Genomic DNA, 13,076 nt, shown 5'->3' on the forward strand with positions numbered 1-13,076 from the left:
AGACTTGATGGCTTAAAAACAACACAAGAGTATAATCTTGCAGTTCTGGAAATTAGTAATCCAAAATGGGTGTAGGCCAGGCTGTGTTCTTTCCAAGGCTCTAGGAAAGAATGTTTCTTTGCCTTGAGGCTCCCTGCATGTCTTGGCTTGTTGCCTTTTCTTTCATCTTTGGAATTACCAATCACATCATTCCAATCTGTTTCCATTCTTACCTCTTCTCTGATTCTCATGACTTGCTTTTCCATCTTTTAAGGACATTTGTGATTTTATGGGGCTCACCTAGATAATCCAGGATACTCTCCCTATTTTAAGATCCTGAACTTTATCACATTTGCAAAATTCTTTTTGCCATAAAAGGTAACATATTTGTACGTTTTGGAATAGGATGTGGACATGATGGGGAACCATTATTGTGTCTACCACATATTGTACACTGGGATCGTATGGAATTAGTAAATCACCATCAGCTTTCAAAAGGTGGTGCCAATGTAAAGATGCTAAGTAGGAATTCATAACAAGCTTTGTTCCTTATAACAACTGCCCATAGCATATGGCTGTATTTCTGATGCACATATCAGTTCTAAAAAGCACCAGCACGGAAGAGAATACTGGGGGCCTATGACCTTCACCCTTTTCCCTATCACCACAGGCAATTCAGATTGGCCTAGCACTTGGGAACTCTGCAGGAATAAAAAACTTAGGAAGGACATAATCCCCAATGAGATGAAAACTGAAGAACACTAAGATTTTAGGAACTAGTACAGATATATCTAGACTGAGTGACCACAGGAAGCAACTGGGTCATATTAACCAATCCTCTGAGTGCTTGGTTTCACTTCCCCTTTTACATTAGTTTTTTTTTTTTTTTCTTTCTTTCATTAGTTATCAGTGTAAGTTGTTATATTTTGGTCATATGAATATAGAAAATGTCAAGGATCTATTTTAATGCAGTAAGAAGTAGTGATACTTCTAAATGATTTCAAAGTAGTAACAGAGCTGGCTCATTCTTTTAATGAATGTATATTGCAAGCCAACTTAGTGCCAGGCTCTCTGAACAGAAGGAAAAAAAAAAGGTATTCAGTTTTTAACCCACGGTCATACAGCTAAGACATGGCAGGGCAGGAATTTGAATGCACATCTACCTGAGGTGAAGGCCCACCTTCTCCCCACCATACTATATGGACTCCAATCCTTTTATTAAAAATACTTTATAGCCCTAACTGGTTTGGCTGAGTGGATAAAGCATCAACCTGCAGATTAAAGGGTCCCAGGTCTAATTCCAATCAAGGGCATGTACCTTTGGTTGAGGGCTATCCCCAATAGGGGGTATGCAGGAGGCAGCTGATGGATGTTTCTCTCTCATTGATATTTCTAATTCTCTATCCCTCTCTGTAAAAAATCAATGAAATATATTTTAAATAAAATAAAATAAAAATACTTTATATCTTAACATTTTGGGGTCGTATTCTATCAAATGCTTATATTTACTAAAATAAAGAGTGCTTTACTTTGTAAAAATTCACACGGATTTTTATTCAATCAATCTTTTGTAGCATGGCCTTATAATTCTGAAATTAACTAACTCACCTATCAATTGTGGTTGTGGTATGTTCATTCCACCTTATGCTGATGCACATTAACAATTTTTAAAATACTCAAGAGAATTTTACACTCAGCAAATGCTACAGGAGCTCAGAGGGGGCAGATGGGACCATGGTTGGGAGGAAGCCAGTGAAAACTTCTAGAGAGATCAGATTTGAACTGAGTCTTAGGGGTGCTTGGAATTTGAGTAGACAGATAGGATAAGAGAAGCCAGGCCAAATAAAGAGTAAGAGGCATGAAAGATAAGAAGCCCATAGTATTTTTAGAGGCAGTAACACCACTAGTTTGAAAACAAAGAGTGTTACTTAAAATATAGAAAGTACCCTAAGGAGTTCTAGTAAAGCTCTTCCCACTCCTTCCAGACAGGATAATTCCTTCCATGTCTGTGTACTTATAACATTTATTTTATATATGACTATTGTGGCATTTAACACTTTGCATCATTATGTTTCATTTGTGATATCTTACTGACTATCAAATCCATGGCATGGGGTTCAGAGTAGAAGAGCAAGAAATTATTGATTGACTAATGACAAATGAATACCTCTTCCATTAGTTGTGAACTCCATGGACAACACTTGTGTCTTATTCTTATCTATATCTCCAGCTCTGAGCCAGCACTATAGGTCCTCAGGGATTTTTCAGTCAAATTCCAACTCATCCTTCAAGGGTCTCTCATCCTACATTCCCCCCTTCCCCCTTATGAAGTCATTCCTAATCACCAGGCAAGGAACATACCCACAAAACCAGGCCGCTCCTGCCTCAGCCCCAGTGGCTCCTCATGCACCAGGGTGCTATGGACAATAAGATGCTGGAGCCATCTTATACCAAATTCTAACAGTCAATTTTAAGATGTGCAGGAATTTTGCAAGTCGTCTTTTAAATCTGAGTAAATTATATAAAATTAAAATTGAATAAATTACATTTAAAAACAAAGGGTAATAAACACTGAAAACTCAACACTTCTTAGTTATTTTTCAATATTTAACTATTCATGCCCTTGAGATTCTTTACCTCAACTGTAGCAGTGTAATAAAAATAATATATAATCTTGTGCTACTGTGCATCTATCCCCAACTTCAACTCTTTGATCTCACATTGGTAGCTTGAAATGAGACAGGGAGTTTTCCTAACACAGAAGTTGGCAACTACTACAATATATAACAGAGTGTGATTTATTGTTTTGTTGACTGTCTAGAAAAGAAGTCAGTAGACTTTTTTCTGTAAAGATCTAGACGATACATATTTTAAACTGTAGTCCATGCCTGTCACAACTATTCAACTCTAGGTATAATTTGAATGCACCCATACACAACATGAAAATAAATGGGCATGCTGCCAATAAAACATTTTTTAATAAAATCAAGGTGGATTGAGGGTGATGAGGTAAATTTGGTTGTAATTTGACAACACCTGGTCTAGACTTAAGAAAGCAACGGAAAGATTTTAACAATGCAGATTAAACTTAACAGTGTTTCATAACTGCTATATTGTGACTAGTATCAAAATTTGAGGATTACTTTCTTAGTGTTCTAAAACTATGATCCAATTCAGCAAGAAAGTCACTCAAGTAATTGATGTACAAATGAGGTTCTAATACATCTTTATTGTTTCACTTTCATCTTATTCATTGATGTATATGAATATATCAATAAGCATTTCTATCAGAACTACCTTCTTTTGTCAATTGTAACAGCAGGTTGACTGCAGATATAAGAATTCAGCCAAAATCAGTGAAAGCTGATTCCTTGAGAATCACCTGGTTATATGGAATTTACTATACAGGGTATTATATAATTTATTACTTGTAAATTGTGTGTTACATGTCCTTTATATAAGTAAGATTTATAATAAATGTATACACATGTAGGTGTTATTTTGTCTTTTATTGTCCTTGATCCCTAATTTTAATTCAATCTCTGTAACTTAGAAGCAGTACTTAGTTATACCTGAGTCCTCGAGTCATAACATCACATGGACCCCAATCTCAAGTCAATTGGAGAATGACGAATTTTCTGAAACCTGCCTCCTGCCTAATGCAAATACTTTGAGAACTAAACTAAATTCTGTAAAGCAGAATTGTTTATGCAATAGCTTACGTCTCTAAAAGTCCTGTCTAGATTAACTTTATTACTATTTAGTCTGCCCTAACTTAACCCAATTTTTACTCTATGGAAGCATATCTGGCTTAAACAAACTCCATTCCTACAGTGAGTTAAAAATCAAAAGACAACATCTTGAAATAAGATGGCCTTAAAAGGGACAGATGGTGTTTGATCACTCACCCTATTTATAATCCCTAGTTTACAAAATCATCATCTCTGCCAGAAAAGACATTTCTGGCTCATTTTAAATATCTAAGATTTTACAAGTCAGATGATGGTTTGAAATTCAAATATGGTTCTGATGAAAATACAGAGGTTGGAGAAAAATTCTCACCAGACATAGAAAATAGGAAAAGAAAAAAAAAAGAAGAAAAAAAAAAAGATAACAGGGGGGAAAAGAAAATTACACTGAGTGCAGCTTGGCTTCAGCCCTCCAGTTAGCATGTGTGGCCAGTGTGGTCAGATCCGTCTCTGCCACCTCTGCACAGCCTGCCCTGGGCAACTCCAGTAATGCTGCCAAGGGGGCTCAGCTCCCATTCCCTCAGCTCCTCTGCCTCAGAAACAAGGTTCTAGTCTAGTTACCATCCTGCATTGCCATGGCTTTTCTATCAGTTGTTCCATCTATGAACAAGTTGGCAGTGAGGGTGGAGAGCTATTTCCCTTTGTAATCTAGTTCTTAAAATAGTGTCTGGGACAGAGTCAGTGTTCCACAAGATGCACCCCCTAGAGGTGTGAAGTAATTAGAGGGCATCTTGTTACCAATTTTATGTCTTGTTATAATGTAAAAGTCCTACCCACAACAATACTGTGAGAGCAGTGAGGCAGAAATGACTGCAATAATTTTTTTTATAAAAGAACTGACACAGGGAGGCTAAGTGTCAAACATGGTAATTAGAAGGTTCAAGAGTAAATTCCAAATATGAAAGCAAATTTGAGTATCCTAATACAGTAGTGACATAGACTCGGGAAACTTAGGAAGGCAAATAGGGCAGACTTTCAGTAACCATGAATCTCAGAAGCTGAAGATGTGAGGAGATTGGCTTAAAAAGAATGACCTATTTTTCCAATTTTGAGAAAATAATGAGTAGTTTTACTTTGGTTACCTCAGGCAGTTAGATGCCAAAATTGCCACACACACAAAAAAAAATTAATATATGCCATACAGACCATATTAAGGAACAGGTTTCCTTTGCCCTGCTTAAGGCAAAATGATTATTTCATGTTTTCTGTGAGGATGTATTTCTCTGATGACCACAGCCCATTCATTGCTAGGACTCTAGTTAACCATCAAACACAGGCCAGGCATACAAACAAAGCTGTTAGAAAGCCATAGCTCTATCTAGGCAATTAGCTCTCAACCTGATTCTCAACATCAAGTCACCTGATGGATTTTTAATAATGCAGATGCCGAGGCCATAAGCCAGAGTATTTCTGTCAGAACCCTCGGGAGTGCCACCCAGGGATTAGTATTTCTGAAAGCTCTTTGGGTGACTACCTATGATGCGCAGCCAAATCAACAATCACTACATTGTGGGCCTTACCACTAATTTAGTGAATCACAACCAGCATTTTATACAAGGAGTGGAATGGAAAATAAAATATGAGAAGGTATTCTTCATAATAAAGTTAGAATCTGTTTTAGTAAAACTTTTGTTAGTGTGCTTGCACGGTATTGCAATGTAAAAGACACTCACTATTTGCTGTGGTCTAAAATGTTTGATGAGTAATGATTTGTGTGGGTGAGCTTTGTGCTCAAGATCCCTGGCAGAGAAACATGTAGATGGGGCACTGTTCTCATTTCCTTCCCCATTTCACTTAGAATCAAGTTTGTGGATTAGTCAAACTTCAGAAAATTAGACACATTTCTTGGATTGACAGATTGACCCAAGACAAGGAAACTGCCTTAGATAAGGGAAAATTCGTGCTTCCATAGAAACTGTGCATAGTTTATAGCACATCCTTCCGGGATATCCTATCATAATTCTACAGGAGCTATTTTACAACTCTGAAAATTATACATAACTGATAGAAATGAATGCTTACGTATCAACATGCAAATTCTGTCCGGTCCAGGGGAGGTTCAGTTGACTCCCCTCCCTGATTTTGAAGAGGCTAGTGTTGTCTCACCAGGCACATTCATTACATTATTTCTTTATCTCATATGTATTTGTGCTTTTGTGACTTCTCCTTTGAACCAATTGTAACATCAGCATGGTTCCTAGTTAAATAAGATATTTAGTACATGTTCACCTCGCCATCTCTATAAGAAACATGATTTTATGCTTGTATCGGTGGTAAATCTCTCTTTGGGACATGACAAGTATTTTTATTTTGTGGTCTCTTTTCTGTGGGCCAAATGGCCTCCACTTCCTGACCCCAGACCACCCTTGCAACCTGTCTCAGTCCAGCCACAAACAGGATCTGAACTCACCACAGATGTTGTGCTTGGATCTGACCCAGAAAAATCATGCCCATGGCTAAGTTAAGTAATACCCTGGCATGTCTGTGGTTTCGTGTAAAACACAAAGTACACTGATGAAATCTTGGAAATCAAATGATACAGAAAACTAGCAAACTGCTGAATTTACTAATTCACCTCTCTTTTTTTTCTAACAGACACAACTTTCAGAGTATTTTCCCAGTCATGAGATTTATTCAATAGACAATTATAGGAAACTTTCTTTTCTGACATCATAATAAAAAAGATACACTGCAAAACCTCCCACTACAAAATACTTATAAGTCACAGGAAAATTGAATAAATATCCATTTAAATATAAAGCAACACTTAAAAGAAAATAGAACAGATGGTGCTAAATGAATAGGAAAAAAAATTGAATCTAGACATAGGCCTTATACCCTTCCTAAAAATTAACTCAAAATGGTTAATACACATAAATTAAAATGCAAAACTATAAAACTCTTAGAAGATACCAAAGGAGAAAATTGAGATAACCTTGGGTATGGCATGACTTTTGAGATACAATACCAAGGGCTTTATCCATGAAAGATATTATTGGTACAATGGATTTCACTGAAAGTAAAAACTTTGGCACAGAACAAGAGTGCAAGTCACAGACTGGGAGAAAACATTTTCAAAAGGCTTACCTGATAAAGAACTGATATACAAAATGTACAGAAAACTTAAAATTCAGCAATAAGAAAATAAACAACCCAATTTAGAAATGAGCAAAAGACCTCACCAAAAAAGATATTCCAGGAAGATGACAAATAAGCATATTTAAAGATTCTCAACATCATCTATCATTAGGAAAATGAAAATTATATCAAGAGACCACTACACACCTATTAGAATTGTCAAAATCCAAAATACTGACTATATCAAATGCTGTGAAGAGGTGGAACAACAAAAACTCATTGTTGTTTTGAGAACACAGAATGCTACAAACACCTTAGAAGGCAGTTTGGCAGTTTCTTACAAAACTAAACATGCTCTTAACATACAATTCAACAATTGTGCTCCTTGCTACTTACTTAAAAGAGGTGAAAACTTATGTCACACAAAAACTTGTACACAGATGTTTATAACAGCCTCATTCATAACTAGAGGCCCAGTGCATGAAATTCATACATGGGTAAGGTCCCTAGGCCTGGCCAGCAATCAGGGCCAATCTGTGGGATGACCAGTGGGATGATGGGAGGGTGCGCGCCTGCTGGCACCTGCCTTGGCTGGTCTGGCACTGCCTGCTCACTGGTCTTGCCCCTGCTACCACCGTTGGTCACCTCCCTCTGCAGGAGGCGACCAGCGGGACGTCAGAGATGGTGCTGGCCCACTCATAGGCCTGCTTGCCAGCCAGCCCCACCCCCACTGCCATCAGTCGCCTCCCTCTATTGGGCGATCGGCCAGGTAGTCAGGAGCCCTTACTGGCACCCACCTTGGCTGGCCTGGTGATCAGTGCACATCATAGCAACTGGTCTTACCACTGGTTGTTCCACCATTCAATTGATTTGCATATTAGGCTTTTATTATATAAGATTGCCAACATATCCTTTAGTAGGTAAATAGATAAATAACCTGTAGTGCATCCAGACAATGAAATATTGTTCATCAATAAAAGGAAATGAGCTATCAAGATATGAAATAAACAAGGTGGAACCTTAATTTCATATTTTAAAGTGAAAGTAGTAGATCTGAAAAGACTATAGATTGTATGTTTCCAACTCTCTAACATACCAGAAAAGCCAAAACTATGATGACAGTAAAAAGATCAGTGGCTGATCAGGGGTGAAGGGAAGGGAGAGATGAATTGGTGAAACAGAGGATTTTTAGTGCAGTAAAACCACTCAGCACTGTGATAGTAGATACATGTCACTATACACTTGTCAAAACCCATAGAATCCACGCTATGGATTTTGGGTGATAAAGATGTGTCAATGTAGGTTCATTGATTATAACAAATGTACCACTCTGATATGGGATGTTGATAGTAGGGTGGCTATTTAGGGTGGCAGAAAAAAGGGATACGTGGGAATTTTCTGTGCTTTTCCATCAGTTTTGCTATGAACCTAAAATTGCTCTAAAAAAAAAATGAAGTCTATCATTAAAAAAAGAAAAAATGGAGAAATAAAGCAATGTTAAAAATCATCTTCCCACCTTAGTTTCAAAAGAAAAGTTCATGCAAATACTCAAATAACAAACTATTCTAATCTTATATAAAATGTGCCATTATATGGAAAATGAAGAAACACACCACAGCTGATTTTATAAATCTAACAATTTTAACTCCAAGCTTCTGAGAACAGAAACCACTTACCCCCATACTCAGCCTGGACACTGAACCAAAACTCTTCTTACTATATAGGTTAACATGATTTGTGCTATTTCTTTGTATTCATTAGCATGACTTTGTTCATCCAAGGGTCTCCTAATCAGGCAAATGGTTATTTGATTCTTCATTATAGGAATTTCCTGGAAGACTCATCAACTCTTCAGTGGTAGACATCAACAGAGCTTACACATTAAGATATTTTTAATCCTCATGGTCTTTTCATCAATCCTGAACTGTTGTATCTCAAATATTTACTCACTCATAATCAGCCGTGCCTCTTTTAAATGTCCTACCTTTAAATCAAACTGTCATTTCTATAAACATTAGCCTTACCTTCTTCTCGTAGACACTGCCATAGACTCAGAGCTTTGCTGAGATGGTGTTCTGTTATGGTTATAAGCAATAGTTTCATCATACTGTCAGCTATGTCTATCAACTGAATTTGTGCCTTGATAAGAAGAGACCTTGCTTCCACTCTCTGCTCTCCACCATGCGAGGATACAATGTGAAGTCAGCCACCTATAAGCAAGGAAGCAGGCCCTCTCCATATCCTGGATCTGCCAGCACCTTGATCTTGGATTTCCTGGCCTCCCACACTATGAGATAGAAATTGTTGTCATTTTAGCCACCATATTTGTGGTAATTTATTATAATTAACCAACAAAGCAGCCAGAACCAACTAAGACAGTAGGGTAGGTATTCACTGCAAATGAGTATAAGGAAACTGTGTGGCGCAATGGATACACTCTGTTCTGATTTTGGTGATGGTTATATGATTCATACATTTGTAAAGAATTAACAAAATTGGTAAAGTTAATTGTAGGTAAGTTGTCCCTTTAATGGATGAATAAAACAGAAGAGAAAATTGAGAATTATACTTAATCATATATGGTTAAATTTTCTTCAGTAAAAGTAAATTTTATTAAAAATAAGCATATTATAATAAAGATAAACTAAAATATTGGATAATGATATGAAAAATTAGAGTGACAAGATTCAAAACATTCTAAGGTCATTATACTGTTTAGGTAGAGAATAACAGGTGCTAATTTACTTGAGTTTATAAAGTGAAGTATATGTTTTTAAATGTTAAATTTAACTACCAAAGTGAAATACTGTAAAAATAAAATGTATGAATTCAAACCAAAAAGAAAGGAAATTTTTTAAAAAATCTATCCAAGAGAATGTAAAAATGTTTTTTTTAAAAATAAGGCATATATAACAGTTTAAATAGCACAAAATGAGACAGTAGAAATAAATCCCTATATATCAATAATAATCCCAAATAATAATATGCAAATTGACCATCACTCCAACACACAAGATGGCCACCACAAGATGGCTGGCAAGGGAGGGCAGTTGTGGGTGACCAGGATAGCAGGGGAGGGCAGTTGGAGGAGACCAGGCCGGCAAGGGAGGGCAGTTAGGGATGACTGGGCCAGCAGGGGAGGACAGTTGGGGGCAACCAGGCCTGCAGGGGAGGGCAGTTAGGGGTGACCAGGCTAGCAGGGATGGCAGTAGGGGTGACCATGTTGGCAGGGGAGAGCATTTAGGGGCAATCAGGCCAGCAGTGGAGCAGTTAGGTGTCGATCAGGATGGTGTGGTTAGGGGGTGATCAGGCTGGCAGGCAGAAGTGGTTAGGGCAATTAGGCAGGCCAGTGAGCAGTTGGGAGCCAGTAGTCCTGGATTGTGGAGGGATGTCCCAGATTGGAGAGGGTGCAGGCTGGGCTAATGGACACACACACATCCCTCCCCATGCATGAATTTCATGCACCAGGCCTCTAGCTATAAAATATATAAATGGATTATATTTGCCCAGTAAATGATAGATAGTATCAGACTGGAATACCTACTATATGCTTAGAATATGTCTGGCAGGAGGAATAGAAAAGTAAGGAGCTTTATGGAGAAATGATAAGTCAGGCAAAGGGTTACTCAATGGTCAGAACCATGAAATATGTCTGAGGGCAGAGGTCATCACAGGGTGTTACTGGAGGACAGGCAAAAAGGGCATGATCCTCTCCGCGGAGTCATATGTCCTGGAGAAGGTGGCCACAAGAGTTGGGTTACCCCCGGTCAATAAGTAAGGGAAGGGTATTTATGGCAGAGGGAACAGTCTGAGCAAAAGCATGGAGGAAAGAAAGAGCATGGTATTCTAGAGATAATAAGCTCTTTCCTGTTATGAGTCTGGGATATGAGTTTTGATGAATATGAACTGATAAACTCATCTACACCTACATTTTAGGGACCCATTTCATTCTCTATCTCAGCAGTACAACACCCCAGAAGAGAATTATTTTGGAAGTTGCCAATTATTGCTGAATCAGGACCTTTATTTTCAAATACTCCAGTGCCTCAAATAGTTAGTATAGTTTGTTAGCATACATGGACTTGTACTTTCAAATTTGCTAATTGAGTGTATTTTTGATGACTTGTGTCTATAGTCTACCTAACTCAAGATTTATGTACTCCTCCATAAATTTTTCTGAATAAACTTCTCTCTGAATTGTTAGTATATTTACCTTTGGCTTAAAAATTTTTTCCATTTTCTCCCTCAGTCTTTACTTATTTGTACCCTCACACTTCTGCAACTTCTTGAAAGACAAAGCTCATGTCCATTTCATTTCAATGACAATACAAACCCACTGCCTTGCACATAATGGGTGGCTGCTCTGTACTAAGATGATGGAATAGTTGCTAGGCTTTCTGCAAATTGTTCTTTCAAATATTATTTTTAAATGGTATTTTGTTTGAAGTTATGAATGATATTATCATCATGGTCCTCAGTATCTGTACTACCTTTTTCTTTATTTACAATCATTCCCTGCTGACCGCCTTCGATCTACTGGCATTCATTTTCACATTGATTAGGACTCAGGCGTCTTCAAACTATGGCCCGCCGGCCACATGCGGCCTGCAGAGGAGTCTGATCCGGCCCGCCAGGTTTTTTGGGCAATGAGCGCAGCCGAGGTGTTACAGTAGGTATTAGTAGTTCATATAGTCTGGCCCTCCAGCTCTCTGAGGGACCGTGATCTGGCCCCCACTTTAAAAAGTTTGAAGACGCCTGGTAGGTGATGACTCCTTAATGATAAAATTAGATGATGCTTTTACATAAGTTTTAATGAATTTTGAATTATCCAAAAACAAATAAAAGGATATTTTGAAGATACGTTTGTTCCTATACTTTTTAGAGACCTAGGAGTTGAAGTAGTGGCAAAATAAAGTCACTTCTGACAGATACTTCTGGAAAGAAGGCCATAGTACCACACTGATCTTGCAATGGCAGAAAATGTAGCTTGCTGCCTCTGGGAGAGTGCTGGCTGGTGAGCCTCTCACAGCTCAGGATGGGACTAGCAGTGAGAAGCTGGGAAGCCAGTAGAATCTTTCTGCGTAAGCTCCCTAAGATTTCTGAGCATATCTCCATCCTCATCCTTCCTGGTATTTCCTATGGCTCAAGAAAGACACTTGTTTCCCATAAGTTCTTTTATTCTTCAGTTATGTCTCAGTCTAAATTAATGATATTGCTCAATCCTGAAAAAAAAATTTTCCATTAACACATTTCATCAAGTATTAGTAAGCCCTCTCCTGATCCCACTTTCGTCATAGACACATTTCTTTTCTCTTCCTTCTTCCCTTTACAGCACATCTTGAAAGACTTACCTAGAACACATTTCCCTTGTTTCTCTCCTTTCCTCTCTTACACCTGCTCCATCTAAAATAGTTTTTCTCAAATACTCTGCTTATCCCTATGTGTTTAAATCCAGGGGTCATTTCTGGATTTAAATGTATTTAAGGCACAAGGGACATGGTAGGGAACCATATAATAGGTAAGTTACCTATTATATCAGCAGCACTCTCTCTGCCTTTGAGACACATTTACATGTTGTTCCCAGGACACCACACTCACTTGGTTATGCTCTTACATTTCTGTTTCTTAGTCTCTTTGGCTGGTACCTTCTCTTTCATTTGTACATGTTGGCATGCCTTAGGGCTCAGGGTCTGTACCACCTTTTTCTTTAATTACAATCACTCCCTGCAGACCTTGTTCGATCTACTGGCATTAATTTTAACATCTATTAAATGACCACCCCTTAATAATAGTGCTAGCCTGCAGTTTTTCTCCTGCAGAACAAACCCATGTAGACAACTGACTTGCCACCCACAGCAACCTGCATAGCTTTCTCCCTGGCTTCCTTCATCTCCTTACTCACAGTCACTTTCTCAGAGAGGCCTGCCCTGAAGGCCCACAAGTTTCAGCTCCCCCACCAAACAAGTCACATTTTTCTCTCCCATTTTACTTTGATTCTCCAATATATATATTGTTTATTTACATATGTTTATTATTTCTCTCCCCCAACTTGGATGTCAGCTCCATGAAGCAAGGGTTTCTGTTTCCTTGGTTCCCTACCATGTCCCTTGTGCCTAAAATAGTGCATGGCAAGTAGTTGTTGCTTGACAATCGAATGTAGGATCCCATGTTATAGTTGAAGGAACACAAGTTCATATTGGGCATTCCCATGGTCAAAGAGCTAGTGCATTGCAAAGCTGTGAACTGAATGCTTTTGTGTCTGACACCAAG

This window comes from Pipistrellus kuhlii, unplaced genomic scaffold (genome assembly GCF_014108245.1).
Source record: "Pipistrellus kuhlii isolate mPipKuh1 unplaced genomic scaffold, mPipKuh1.p scaffold_m20_p_15, whole genome shotgun sequence".
Classification (NCBI taxonomy): domain Eukaryota; kingdom Metazoa; phylum Chordata; class Mammalia; order Chiroptera; family Vespertilionidae; genus Pipistrellus; species Pipistrellus kuhlii.